The sequence below is a fragment of the Salvia miltiorrhiza genome, chromosome 2 (genome assembly GCF_028751815.1).
Source record: "Salvia miltiorrhiza cultivar Shanhuang (shh) chromosome 2, IMPLAD_Smil_shh, whole genome shotgun sequence".
NCBI classification, from domain to species: Eukaryota; Viridiplantae; Streptophyta; class Magnoliopsida; order Lamiales; family Lamiaceae; genus Salvia; species Salvia miltiorrhiza.
In genome coordinates, this window is record NC_080388.1 from 20,582,765 (window position 1) to 20,595,217 (window position 12,453).

The 12,453-nt window shown below is 40.6% G+C and overlaps 1 long non-coding RNA gene across 1 annotated transcript; it reads left to right on the forward strand.

The window, feature by feature from the left end:
* Window positions 1-1,584: 1,584 nt before the first annotated feature.
* Window positions 1,585-11,603, forward strand: LOC131011547 (uncharacterized). Its single transcript, XR_009097010.1, has 3 exons — window positions 1,585-1,854; window positions 10,737-10,798; window positions 11,310-11,603. It is a non-coding gene; the product is annotated as an uncharacterized LOC131011547 (long non-coding RNA).
* The last annotated feature ends 850 nt before the right edge of the window (window positions 11,604-12,453 follow it).

Genomic DNA, 12,453 nt, shown 5'->3' on the forward strand with positions numbered 1-12,453 from the left:
TTCAAAATCTAAAAAAATTGTAATTACATTATTAAGTATTCTAATTACAATTTTATTGAGATTGTTAATCAATTATTATTTTATATTTTATTTGTTTAAATACATATTTTGTAAATTTAAACAAATTTAAAAAATTAGTTGGTATTATTATATGACTTTAGGACGACAATAAGTATTAATATTTTCACAGATATAATAGGAATTATATCTTTGGGTCTCTGCTCCTCTGATGTTTCTGATGTTCATCATGAGCATGGGAAATGATCACCTCCAAAAGTGTTGATCTCGTGAAGTTGACCTTTCTGTTGAGAGCAAAAATGATTTGACCTTATTTTTTAGTTTGAGATGGATTGTAAAGGCATTAGGAAACTCACCCATAGCAGAGAATTGGGTCTGATCGGATTGAATTGTATCAACTTGTTGTTGCTTCTTAAAGCCTTAACTTTGCACACTTCCCGGGGACTGTAGTTTCTTGCGAGACTTTGATGGGTGGGTGTTGTGTTTAGGGAGTAGAATCACTTGTGTTCCCCCTTGGCTGTTGTGGTTGCTGCTTGGGAACTGGCTTTTGCTTATGTTTGGGGGGGTTGTTTTCCCCGTCTTTGGGTATTTTTGGTACGCGTTTGTGCTTGCTTTATGCTCTTGTGTGTTCCATTTTCCTGCTTGCTCTTCGGTGTTTTGTTGGTGTAACACCCCGTACTTTTCCTTATGTTGTGAGATAGTGTCTTAACACTATTGAGAGTACTGAGATGTCGAGATGTGAGATTTTTTTTTAATGACCAGATAAGACAGATTGTCTTTTAAATAGAGTTACGAGTGAACAAACCAATGATGGAGTTAGAGTGATGAGATTTGAGAAATGAGTTGAGTTAGAAATGCTGATTGAATTGAGTTGAGATTTTATTTTATTTTATTTCCGACTACCGGGAATAGAATTACCGGATATTGAGTTATCAGAGATTGACTGTCCTATTAAGAAAATAGGAATAATGAGTTGACATAGAGTCGAGAAAGAAAGAGTGAGAACCTTGATAAAAAGAGTCGGTCAGAGAGAGACGTCTAGTTTATCTGTGTTTGCCGACTGCTTTGATGTGATATTATGTGAATTTACGTGACTGATTGATAATGTGATTTTTGTTACATATGTCTTATGAGCAAGTTATTATGATTTTTATTTGAGGACTTTAGCACTTGGAATTTTAATTAAGTTTCCAAAGCAAGTGCGGTTTATTTTTACCGAGAAATCGAATGATGCCGGTTTATGGAAATTTTTCCAAACATGATATTTTTAAATTATTTTTCCTACGATAAGGAATATTATAATTGAGTGAGTGCACTAATATTAGTGCTATAATTATTTTATTTGGTCACATGAATAATTATGCTATGGTATTTTATTAATGAGTAATATTTCCATAATTATTATGGTTATTATTTAATCACCCTTCTCACATTATTATTTTATATCTTTGAGCATGTGCCTAATTACCCACTTGCCAAGTGGATTGCTTGAAAGAGTGTAGAGATTAGAGAGAGAGAGATCAAGGCAATTAATGCCCAATATTCTCAAAGATTTCAAATCTTTCACAAGATCATCCAAATCCTCTCAAATCTTGCAAGACAATTCTCTCTCTTCCTCCGCCCCATTTTTGACACTCCCTCTCTCTCCCTCATCTCTCACTTTCCACCATTGTCAACCATTAATGAGACCTTCAAAGCTTCACAAAATTATGCCAAACACATAAATCACCATCAAAATCTTACCTAAACACCTCCTATCTACTTGAATCCAAGAAGATCATTGAAGATTGGTTTCAAAGCTAGAAAGAGAAAGTGTGAGTTTTGGTGTAAGTTTGGGTAAGTGACCTTTAAATCCATAGATATAACTTGTATGATGTTATATGTGAGTATTTATGGGAGATTGAAGCAAGAAAATCACCCCTTCTTTTTTTTCCAAATTTTCGAAAATTATGGGTCTCAAACCCTTCAAAAAAATTTCTTTTTCTTTCCTTGATTTGGGGTGAAAAATGAGATCTAATGTTTGGTGATGATTGATGTGTGTTGTGAAAGGCTATGCCTTGAGATGTAAAAGTTGGATGAGTTTAGTTTACCCAAAATTTGAGAATTTGTGAGTTGATGTGTTAAGTGATGAATTGATGATGAGAATGAGTCTATGTGATGTTTATGATGATGATTGATGGAGTAGATTGAGTATATGATGTCAATTGATGAATTTGATGTGAGTTAGTTTAATAAAATTAGGGATATATGTATCTATGCCCTAAATTGTAAATTGATGGTTTATATGTGAGTTTAAATGGTTAAAATTGAGAATTTTATGTTGGCTTTGTACGATGCACGACGCCGCCGCCGACTTCCCTAGGGTTTTGCCCTAATTTTGTCGTCGTTGTCCCTTCTCCGTTTGACGCTACCGGCGCTTCTTGACAATGGCATCCTCCTCTTCTCTGTCTCCTTTGGATCAAACTTTTCCAACGCTCTCTGCTTCCCTTCCAGTGAAGCAACAGCCCTTGAATGGCAACAACGCTCTTCCGGCAAAGCAACCGTCCTCGAATGGCAACAATGCTCTCAAGAGGGATGTCCCCAATCTTCCAGTGGCCGAAAAACAGCCAGCCTTAAACCCTGAAAAGAAGCCGCAACAGAACGCTGCTGCAAACCCTAACCCTAACCATGCTAGGGTTTTTTTTTCTTCGAAGTTGAAATCTACCATCCCTAAGCCTATGGATGTTCTGGCACAGGATTTTTGCTCCCTACATCCCATCAAGAAAAACAATATGCTCACTCTTGAGATTCCCGAAGAACTCTTTCAACAACAAATACAGAAGTTTAAATTTGCGTTGCATGCTCGTCTTCTGCTGCAAAAAGGTGACTCTCCAAGATTTGCGGAGGATATTAAAAATGAACTGCAGACCTTTTGGGGGATTTCTGCTCCTTGGCAGGTTATTCCCATCGGCAAAGGATTTTTTACTTTGAAATTCTCAGGAGAAAGTGATTTGGCTATAGCTAAATCTAAAGCATATTGGAAACTTCGTTCAGGCGTGCTTAAGATTAGAGAATGGACACCTCTGTTTAATCCGTACAAAGAAGTTACAAATTTGTCGCAAGTTTGGCTCAGGATTTATTATCTTCCTCATGAGTTGTGGCACCCTGAAATCATCTCGGGAATTACACGTTCAGTAGGTTCGCCTATTAAGATCGAGGGCTCCACGTTTGAGGGATCGGTGGGACATTTTGCTTGCGTGCTTATCGAGATGGACGTTTCTAAAGACATTATTTATTCTTTAAATGTTAAAAGAGGTTCTTCCTCTTTTGAGATTGAATTCGTTTATGAAAATCTACCGTACTATTGTGGTATTTGCAGAAAGGTCGGACACTCCTCGGATAAATGTAAGCGCAACAAAGAGGACAAAATGGAAATTGCGAGAGAGGCTCCACAGGTCAAGGATGCCGAAGTCAAAGAACAACAAAAAACCTTTGTGGAGTCGAGGAAAATAGGTCATAACTCAAAAGGTCATAAAGCTTGGCAACCCCAAGCGGAGGTCCCAATTAAAAATGTGTTTGAAGTTCTTACGGAAACAGCTTGTGAGGACTTGAATGTGGAGGGTCACGATAAGCACCAATCCACGGTTGAGGATAGAGAACATGCCCCTTCTGCTGCTCCGGTTAGGAAGGCTGGTTCTGGGCAGGAAGATGTTCCTGATAAGGAAAGAGTCTCTATTGAGGAGGCTGACGAATCTGATGAGGAATTTATGCAGAATGCTGGAGGGGAAGAGAAGAACAGGAGCAAAGAGCATAGCCTGGCATCTAATACTATTATGAATGAGTCGCAGTTTGTTCATGCGCTGACAAGCCTTATTCAAGAGGAGACGAGTTGGTTGAACGAGAAGGAATGTCAATTGGCCGAGAAACAGATCCAAGAGAAAAACTTCAAAGACAAAATGGACGCGGTCCTGCAGCAGCCGGAAAAAAGAGTTCTTCGATCAAATGCTAAGGCAACTTATGGAGGAGTCCAACCCATGGTGAAGGGGCGGACTGCGATGACTTCTACTAGCAAGAAGAAAGCGTCGGGAAAATCGGGCATGGAAGTGGTACAGGAGAAACTCAACGCCGCACATGCAGCGGGCAGAAAACCTCGGAATTTTATTATTGACAAAGAAATCAGCCCGTCAATACGCACGATGGCCAATGTGGCAACTAAAAGTTGGGCGGAAGAAGTCGAGAACGAGGAAAACTCCTCGTTGGAAGGCGAGCTTCGTCAATGAATATTCTATCTTGGAATGTGAGGGGGTTCAATGATGATGCTAAGCGAGCCCTCCATGATCATTGCTCAAGATTTTCACCTATGCTTATAGGTATTTTGGAACCCAAGAAGGATGTTTCGAAGGTTCCGTTATTTTTTTGGAAGTCTATTAATGTCGTTCCTATTCATCAGAATTCTCGGATCGGTATGAGTCCTAACATTTGGGTTCTGGCAAATCTGCAAGTCAAAATTTCTTTGGTTTTTTCTTCCAATCAAGTGGTGATTCTTGATTGCTGCTGGTCTTCTCGTACGTTCCGCGCGGCGTTCATACATGGGGACTGCTCCACGGTTGTGAGGAGACTTCTTTGGTTAGAGCTTCTTACGAATGTGGTGGACAACATGTTCTTCATTGGCGACTTCAACGCTGTGAAGGGTGCGCATGAGCGAAAGAGTGATTGTCTTCCAAATGCCTCCGCTTGTAAGGAGTTCTGTGATTTCATTGACGCCTCGAGCTTTATTGAATCAAACACTTCTGGGCTTTTTTACACTTGGTGCGGTAGGCGAAACCTCCCTTCGCATGTGGAATCTGTTTTAGATCGTTGTCTCTATTCTGAGGGCTTTGCGTCGATGTGGAGTTCGATGAATGCCCATGTTCTTCCTCATATTGCCTCTGATCACTCTCCTATCATCTTTCAATGCCAAGAGAATGTGGCCCCGAGAAGAAGAAACTTTAAGTTTTTGAATATGTGGCTTTTACACCCGGATTTCCACGATTTTATGCAGGCTTCTTGGCAGGCGCCGACGAACTCCACCTGCCCTCTGTTTAATGTTATGGCGAAACTCAAACGGTTTCGTACTGAGCTCAAAGTCTGGAATAAATAAGTTTTTGGGAATGTCGATGATGGTATTTCTCAACTGCAGGAGTCGCTGACGCAGATTCAGTTGAAGATTGTAGATGAAGGTTACTCTGACTCTCTTTTTGACCAAGAGGTCGCAGCCCAGGCGAGAATTGGCACTTTGCTTACACGTAAGAGTAATCTCATGCAACAGAAAAGTAGAGTTCGATGGCTTAAAGATGGTGATAGGAACACGAGTTTTTTCCATAAGTCTTACAAGATGCGACGCAAGAATCTGCTTTTTTCTCAACTCAAGATTGATGGGGTTGATACCTTTGAGCAGGACGTTATATCCTCGCATATTGTGGATTTTTTCTCCAAACTCTTTTCTGAAGTTACGATGAATAATGCTATGGTGCAGGATATTCAACAAATTGTGGAGGCCACAGTGTCACAAAGGCAGAATGAGAGTCTGAGCTGTATCCCCGAGGAAGAGGAAATCAAAGCGGCGGTTTTCGATTTAGCGAGTGATAGTGCTGCTGGACCGGATGGCTTTTCGGGCACTTTTTTCCAGAATTGTTGGGACACCATCAAGGATGATATTGTGATTGCGGCTAAGACTTTCTTTGTGAAGAACTATCTTCCTCAGGGTCTGAACTCTAATACGTTGATCCTCATCCCTAAAAAAGAAGTGGTTGAAACGGTTGTTGATCTGAGGCCGATCGTCCTCTCTAATTTCTTTTTTAAGGTCCTTTCCAAAATTCTGGCTACTAGGCTTAGCTCAATGGCAGCTGATTGTGTGACTCACAATCAGTTTGGTTTTATTCGCGGGCGGCTTATACACGATTGCATTATGCTGGGATCGGAAGGTGTTAACTGCATGAATCGAACATGCAAGGGAATGAATATGGCTTGCAAAGTGGATATTAAGAAAGCTTTTGATACCATGAGTTTGAATTTCATTATGAGCGCTATGCAGGCGATGGGATATGATCAAACCTTTCTGGGGTGGATTGCCACTATTTTTTCCTCAGCTCGGCTTTCAATCCTTTAGAATGGGAAACTCTGCGGATATTTTCCTTGTTCGCGGGGAGTGAGACAGGGAGATCCTCTCTCGCCTATTATTTTTGGAATCGCGGAGGACGTGCTTAGTAGACTTTTTTTGAAGGCAGTTGATGCGGGGCATATTGAGCCAATGAGGATGAGTAGGGGTCATTTGTTCCCCACCCACCTACTTTATGCTGATGACATTCTGATTTTTTGTAAAGCGACGATGAAGAATGCAAGAGCCATTCGAGACATTCTTCAGTTTTATGGATCGCTTTCGGGACAAATCTGCAGTAAAGAGAAATTGAGGCTCTTCTTTGCTAAAGGAGTGTCTCCCTGTTATAAACGCCAAATTACTCGTGCACTGGGGTTCCCCAGTGGAAGATTTCCTATGATATATCTTGGCGCTCCGCTTTTTGTTGGTCGTCCCAAAGCCTCCCATCTTGCCGCTATTAAAGATCGAATTCTTTGCAAGTTCTCTCGCTGGAATGGGCTGCACCTCTCGATGGCTGGACGTCTCTGCTTGGTAAAATCGGTTGTTCAAAGCTCCATTGTCCACACTATGATGATTTATAAATGGCCGCGATCGCTCATACAAGAGCTTGACTCTGCCTGCAGAAACTTCATCTGGTCGGGTGACATAAGAAAACGTCCTAAGCATGCAGTCAGCTGGGATGGGGTTTGTGGCATTAAGAAGGAAGGAGGATTGGGCGTTAGATCTTTTATTATGATGAATGAGGATTTTTTGATGAAACTTGCTTGGAAGATTATTCTCGGATGTCAGTTCGGTTTTAATATCATGAAGATGAGATATCTTGATTCTCTCGGTCGTCCCCGCAAAGTGGCTCTGGCTTCTTCCATTTGGGGAGGTGTTAAACAGCTTATCCCGGAGCTTATCGATGATTCATACTGTCTTCTTGGAAGTGGTCAGTTGTTTTACTTCTGGCATGATGATTGTCTCGGCTACGCTATAGCAGATAAAGTCAACATCCCTATTTTTATGAGGCATCGTCTTCAACAAATGGTGTCGGATTATCTTTATGATGGGGTCTGGCACTTTGCTCAGGAGTTTGTCGATGAGTTTCCTGACATCGTCTGTGACATTATGCTCTTGCCGATTGGAAATGAGGAGGATGTCCGCTTATGGAAGCCTTCGATTCATGGGGAGGTCACCTCGGCTCTTGCCTTTGCTTCCCGTTGCCATCGTTTTCCGCGTGTATTGTGGGGCACCTGGATTTGGGAAAAGTTTATTCCCATTCGCCGATCCATCACCTGTTGGCGGGTTATTCTTAACCGATTACCCACTCTTGATAAGATGATTAAGCAGGGTGTTATCATGCCTAACTACTGTTCGTTTTGCTTTGGAGATGCTGAAGATTTGGACCACATTCTTTGGGCTTGCTCTAAAGTTCGACCAATTTGGTGCGCGTTGCTGAGCTGGTTTGGTTTGGATGAGGGCTTGGTGTGTCACGGTATTCATGAGCTGCTTGTGTTTGCATGGACGGTGCAGCTGAGTTCGCAAATTAAAAAGTTCTGGAAGTTGGGAGTTATTTCTTTAATCTGGGCTCTTTGGACAGCAAGAAATAAGTGCCATTTTGACAACAAAGTTTTTGTCCATTAAGAAATCCTGGTTTTCCTTAAAGTTACTTTTATTGAAGTAGATAATTCTTTTCCAAAAATGGGGCACATGGACAATAAATGGAAGGATTATCTTGTTATTCGGCAGATGGGTGTTCGGCCGAGAATTCGCTCACCGCCGGAGATGACTTCGGTCTACTGGTCACTGCCTGCTCATTTATGGTTGAAAGCGAACACTGATGGTTCGACGATGGGAGCTCAGGGCCGTATTTGTGCTGGTGGAGTTTTTCGAGATTGGCTCATGTTGAGGGAGGGCTGGGATTCGCCTTTGAAGCCGAGCTGCTTGGGGTGATCTCGGCAATTCAGCTGGCCCATCATTGGGGTTGGAACAAGCTGTCGTTTGAAGCCGATTCTTCGTATGTAGTTCATATCCTTTCTACTAAATCCACTCGGGTTCCATGGAGATTCAAAGCGACTTGGAATCAAGCTCTTTTGCTTTTAGACAAAATGGATTATAGGATTTCTCACATTTTCAAAGAAGGAAACGTCCCGGCGGATATCATGGCTAGTCCTCATACTTCGGAGGGATGGTGGCCGTTTGGGGTGGATTGGATTCGGGACACTGTTGTGCGTGATTTGTCGGTGCATAGCCATGTTAGATGCAAATTTTAAGTTGTTCTTTGGAGGGCTGCTGTCGGGTTTTTTGACGAACAGGTGGTGGGCGCTTCCGGGCTTGGAGATCTTTTCTCGTTTGGGGAGGATTGAGAGAGGGACGGCAGACACCAAGAACTGCTGCCTTCAACTGCAGCGGGAGAAGGCGATCATGGAACATGGTTCGCGTTGGGTGGAGCGTCGGCTCGGGAGTGAAAGAAGGCTGATTTGGAAGTTGCTGATCCTCGAGGATTTGGAGCAGGCTCTACTGTTGAGATTTCACAATAGGTTTCGTCGTTGCAGCTTTGATATTGATCTCTATGTTTGGTCGATTCGATATAGACGACGTCTTACCGGCCTATACTGGATTGACTCTATTCAGGGTTCGTGGGATTCTTTATGGCGACGGAGTATAACCGGCCATAATCTCCCCGTTTTTCCTTGTTTAGTTGGGCATTGGGCGACGGCGTATCACCGGCCCTTTGCTCGTTCCTTTTATTTTATGTTGTGGGGCATGGGGCGACGGCGTCTCACCGGCCCTTGGCTCCTTGGTTTTTGTTACTTTCTGTTTCTTTCTGAAGTCAGTTGGCGACGGCGTCTCACCGGCCTCCTGTTTACTTCAGTTTTGGTTTTTCTCATTTATGTTTGGCTGAGCCGGGTTGGTTTAGGGACGATGGTTAGGCCGGAGTTCTTGAAACCCTCCCTTCCGCTCTCTTTTCTTACCTTTTTTCTTTACGAGCACTCTTTTTCCTTCTTATGGTTTTTCCCATGGGGTTTTCTGTAAGAAGGTTTTAATGAGGCTCGGCCCTTAGTCTGCGTTCCGGTGCTTTCAAGGGTTTTCTGTTTTCGTTTTTGTTTTTTTCTCTTTCTATAAAATCGCATTTTAATAATTAAATGGTTAAAATTGATAGATCTATGATTAGATTAAGGTTTCATGTGTGTTTATAAAATTTCAAAGAGTTTAGTTTAATAAAAATTAGGACTTTTTGCCTATGTGTTATTTAAGTGATTTTGGTTTAGGATATATGTAATTGAGCATGAAATTAGTGTCTATTTATGTTTGATTAAGTCTTTTGTTGGCTAAGTAAAATTTTGACTTAGTTTAGTTTATATAAGTTTTTGAATTTTCATATTTTGAGAAGTTGATGAATGATATAATGAGGTCTAATTGCTTTATGACCATTATGTGAACGTTTGTCATGCTTTATTAAGAATTTACGTTGATACGTGAGTTTTTGTTAGAGTTTAGTTTGCATGATAAAAAGGGAATCTATGTGTGCATAATGAGTTATATGATGTATGAGATCATGTTTGAGTATTTGAGTAATTTTGAGCATAAAAATGAGAAGAGAATTAAAATGATGCGTTCGTTGAAACGTTTTCCTTGAGATTTGAGTTTAAGATGTAAGAGAAGAGTCGAGATTGAGTATGATGAGTATTATGATGTACTTGAATGTTTTTGAGTGCTATAAGTGTTTAAGATGAGCTTTGATGAGTTTTCTATGAAGGAATGTTGAGTTAAGCATGTTTGCTTGTGTGTTTGAGTTCGGAGTCATTTTTCGTGATGCACTGACCTACTGTTTTCGAGAGGTTTTTGTTACCCAAACACCATGAAAATTTTAAAGTAAGTATATTTGAGAGTCTAGAGCACACCGGTAAAATTTCAAGTCATTTGGACTTCGTTTACTATTTTTATAAAATGTAAAACCAAAACTGCTATGTTCTGCCGAATTGTTCGGTGGGTAGCCAATAGAGTCACCTTTTCCAGTATCTTTCCCTAACGTTTTGGAGACCCAATTTTTATTGTTAAGACATAAGTGTCTTATCTATGTACCCACCAAATTTCAGACCTTTTTGACAACGTTTACTAGTTTTCAAAAATCAAACTTTTCGATTGCTAAAAACTACCAAATATGGTAGACTATAGTAAAACGATCATATCTCCTAAAATAATTGGATTTTTTTATCCTACTTTCTTTTAAATGAAACTAGACTCAAATAGGTTTCTTTTGGTATAGGTTACGACTCCAGGGGAGTTCTGTAACGAGTCTAGTGAGGTTTTGAAGTTGAGTCAGTGCAGAGTGAAGTTTGTTTTTGACTTGTCTATGTGTGATTTTCATATGCTTAAGTGTTTATGTTTGTTTATGTGCTTGATTGCTATGAGTTTGGTCCGAGTTGAGAGTTAAGTCGAGAGTAGGACGTGTAAATCCTTAGAAGTTAAGTATACCTAGGGATTGAGTTTTAATGGGTAAATAGACGTTGAGTGAGAAGTTATAGTTTGAGATGAGATTGGATTTAGTGATTGAGTTTCTGACTAAGGTTTGTTTTATCACATGAACCTTCGATGACGATGATGATGATATATGAAGGCCCGAGCGAGACGAAGAAGTAAGTCACCTGATTTCTTTCCCGGATTAGCGAAGGACTTCAGGTGGGCAATATTTTGAGTATACATATATCATTCGAGCTTTCTAAAATGATTTGATGATATTTATGAGTTTATCAAATGTTGAGTTAAATGATGTTCAAGAACTGTTTGACTTGCCAATTTTTGATGATGAGCTTGTGTGTTACCTCTACTGTTGAGACGAATTCGGTCCTGCCACAAGCGGGATTTTGTGCACAGAGGTGACTGTGAGCCGTCTTCGGGTCGGCCGGTCACGGTACTTGAGAGGGAGGCCTACTTCTTAGTACCTTTGATAATGATGAGTTGTAGATGTGGTACATACATGATGAGTACTTTGATAGCGCTATCGTTTCTTTATGATATCATGATTATGAAAACTGCTTACACAGGTTCATTTACGCTAACTTTATTCCTATGTATTGCTGAGATGTGGCAAGTTTCAAACCTATAGCTCTAAGAGCACCTTTCTTGTTTTTCGGCATTTGCCCACTGAGTGTTATGTACTCACGCCCTGCATATATTTATAAATGTGCAGGCTAAGCAGGGAGCGAGATTGGTCTGGTGCTGGTGGGGGAACGTTTCAATCGACGTAGTTATATTTCTGTATTGCCTTTATGTTAATAGAGTCATAACAATTTGAGATACTTTGCTTTCTTTTGAGATCAAGCAATTTACTCACGGTTATGTGTCTTCATACATATAATCGGTTCGCCTTTTGCTGCGATACTCTGAATATTATTCTTCCTTATGAAAAATGAGTTATACCCGTTTTGTTTTTGTTCGTGAAATTCCTGATATTTATAAAGTTATGACGATGTTGACGTTTTTACCCTTGGGTTAATTTATGATGAATTTCCTTAGCATGCTTTGATGTAAGCTTCCGCATGACGTTCAATCTAGTTCTTCTTGTCTTTTATTCTTTTAAAATAGTCGTATCGATACTCGTACCCCGCTATCACTAGCGTCGGGAATCGGGCTGCGACAGTTGGCTTTGCAGGTGGTTGGTGGGTCTTGGGCGTTTCGTGAAGTTCTGTTGCGCTGGTCCTGGCCCCATTTGATTGTTTCCTATCGAGTTGACTACGCTAGGGATTCTGATGCTTCGCCCGGCTGTCTCCCATTGGGTTGTTTCCTTTTTGTCTGGATTTTCTTTCCTCTCTGGGATGCTCAGTTTTGGCTTTTGCTGTTCTTCGTTCTTCTGTTGTTTGCTCTTGTCTCTAGTTTTGGTGGGCCGGGCCTTCTAGGGGCAATGGTTCGGCCGGAGCCTCTGAGGTGGTCCCTTTCCCGCTCACCGCCAGTTCCTTTTCTTTTTGTCTTTCTTCTTAGACGTACACTTTTTCTCTTCTTTAAGGGTTATCCTTTTGGGTTTACCTTAAAGAAATTTTAATGAGGCCCGGCCCTCAGTTGCGCTTGTGTTCTCATGGGTTTAAGTTTTCTTTTTTTGTTCTTTTTAATAAAATTTCTATTTCAACATCACAAATATAATAGAAAAATGGAATACTTCTATATGGCATCACCATATTTTTGCATTTTTATTTATCCTAATTCTCCAAATATTTTTATATTTATTCATTCTTATTTATCTAAATCTTCTCATGCCACATTGTTTTTTTATGAGATTTAACCAAAATAAAACCTATATAAAAGGATGTTCATACTCTCCAAACCAAAAACCCACATTT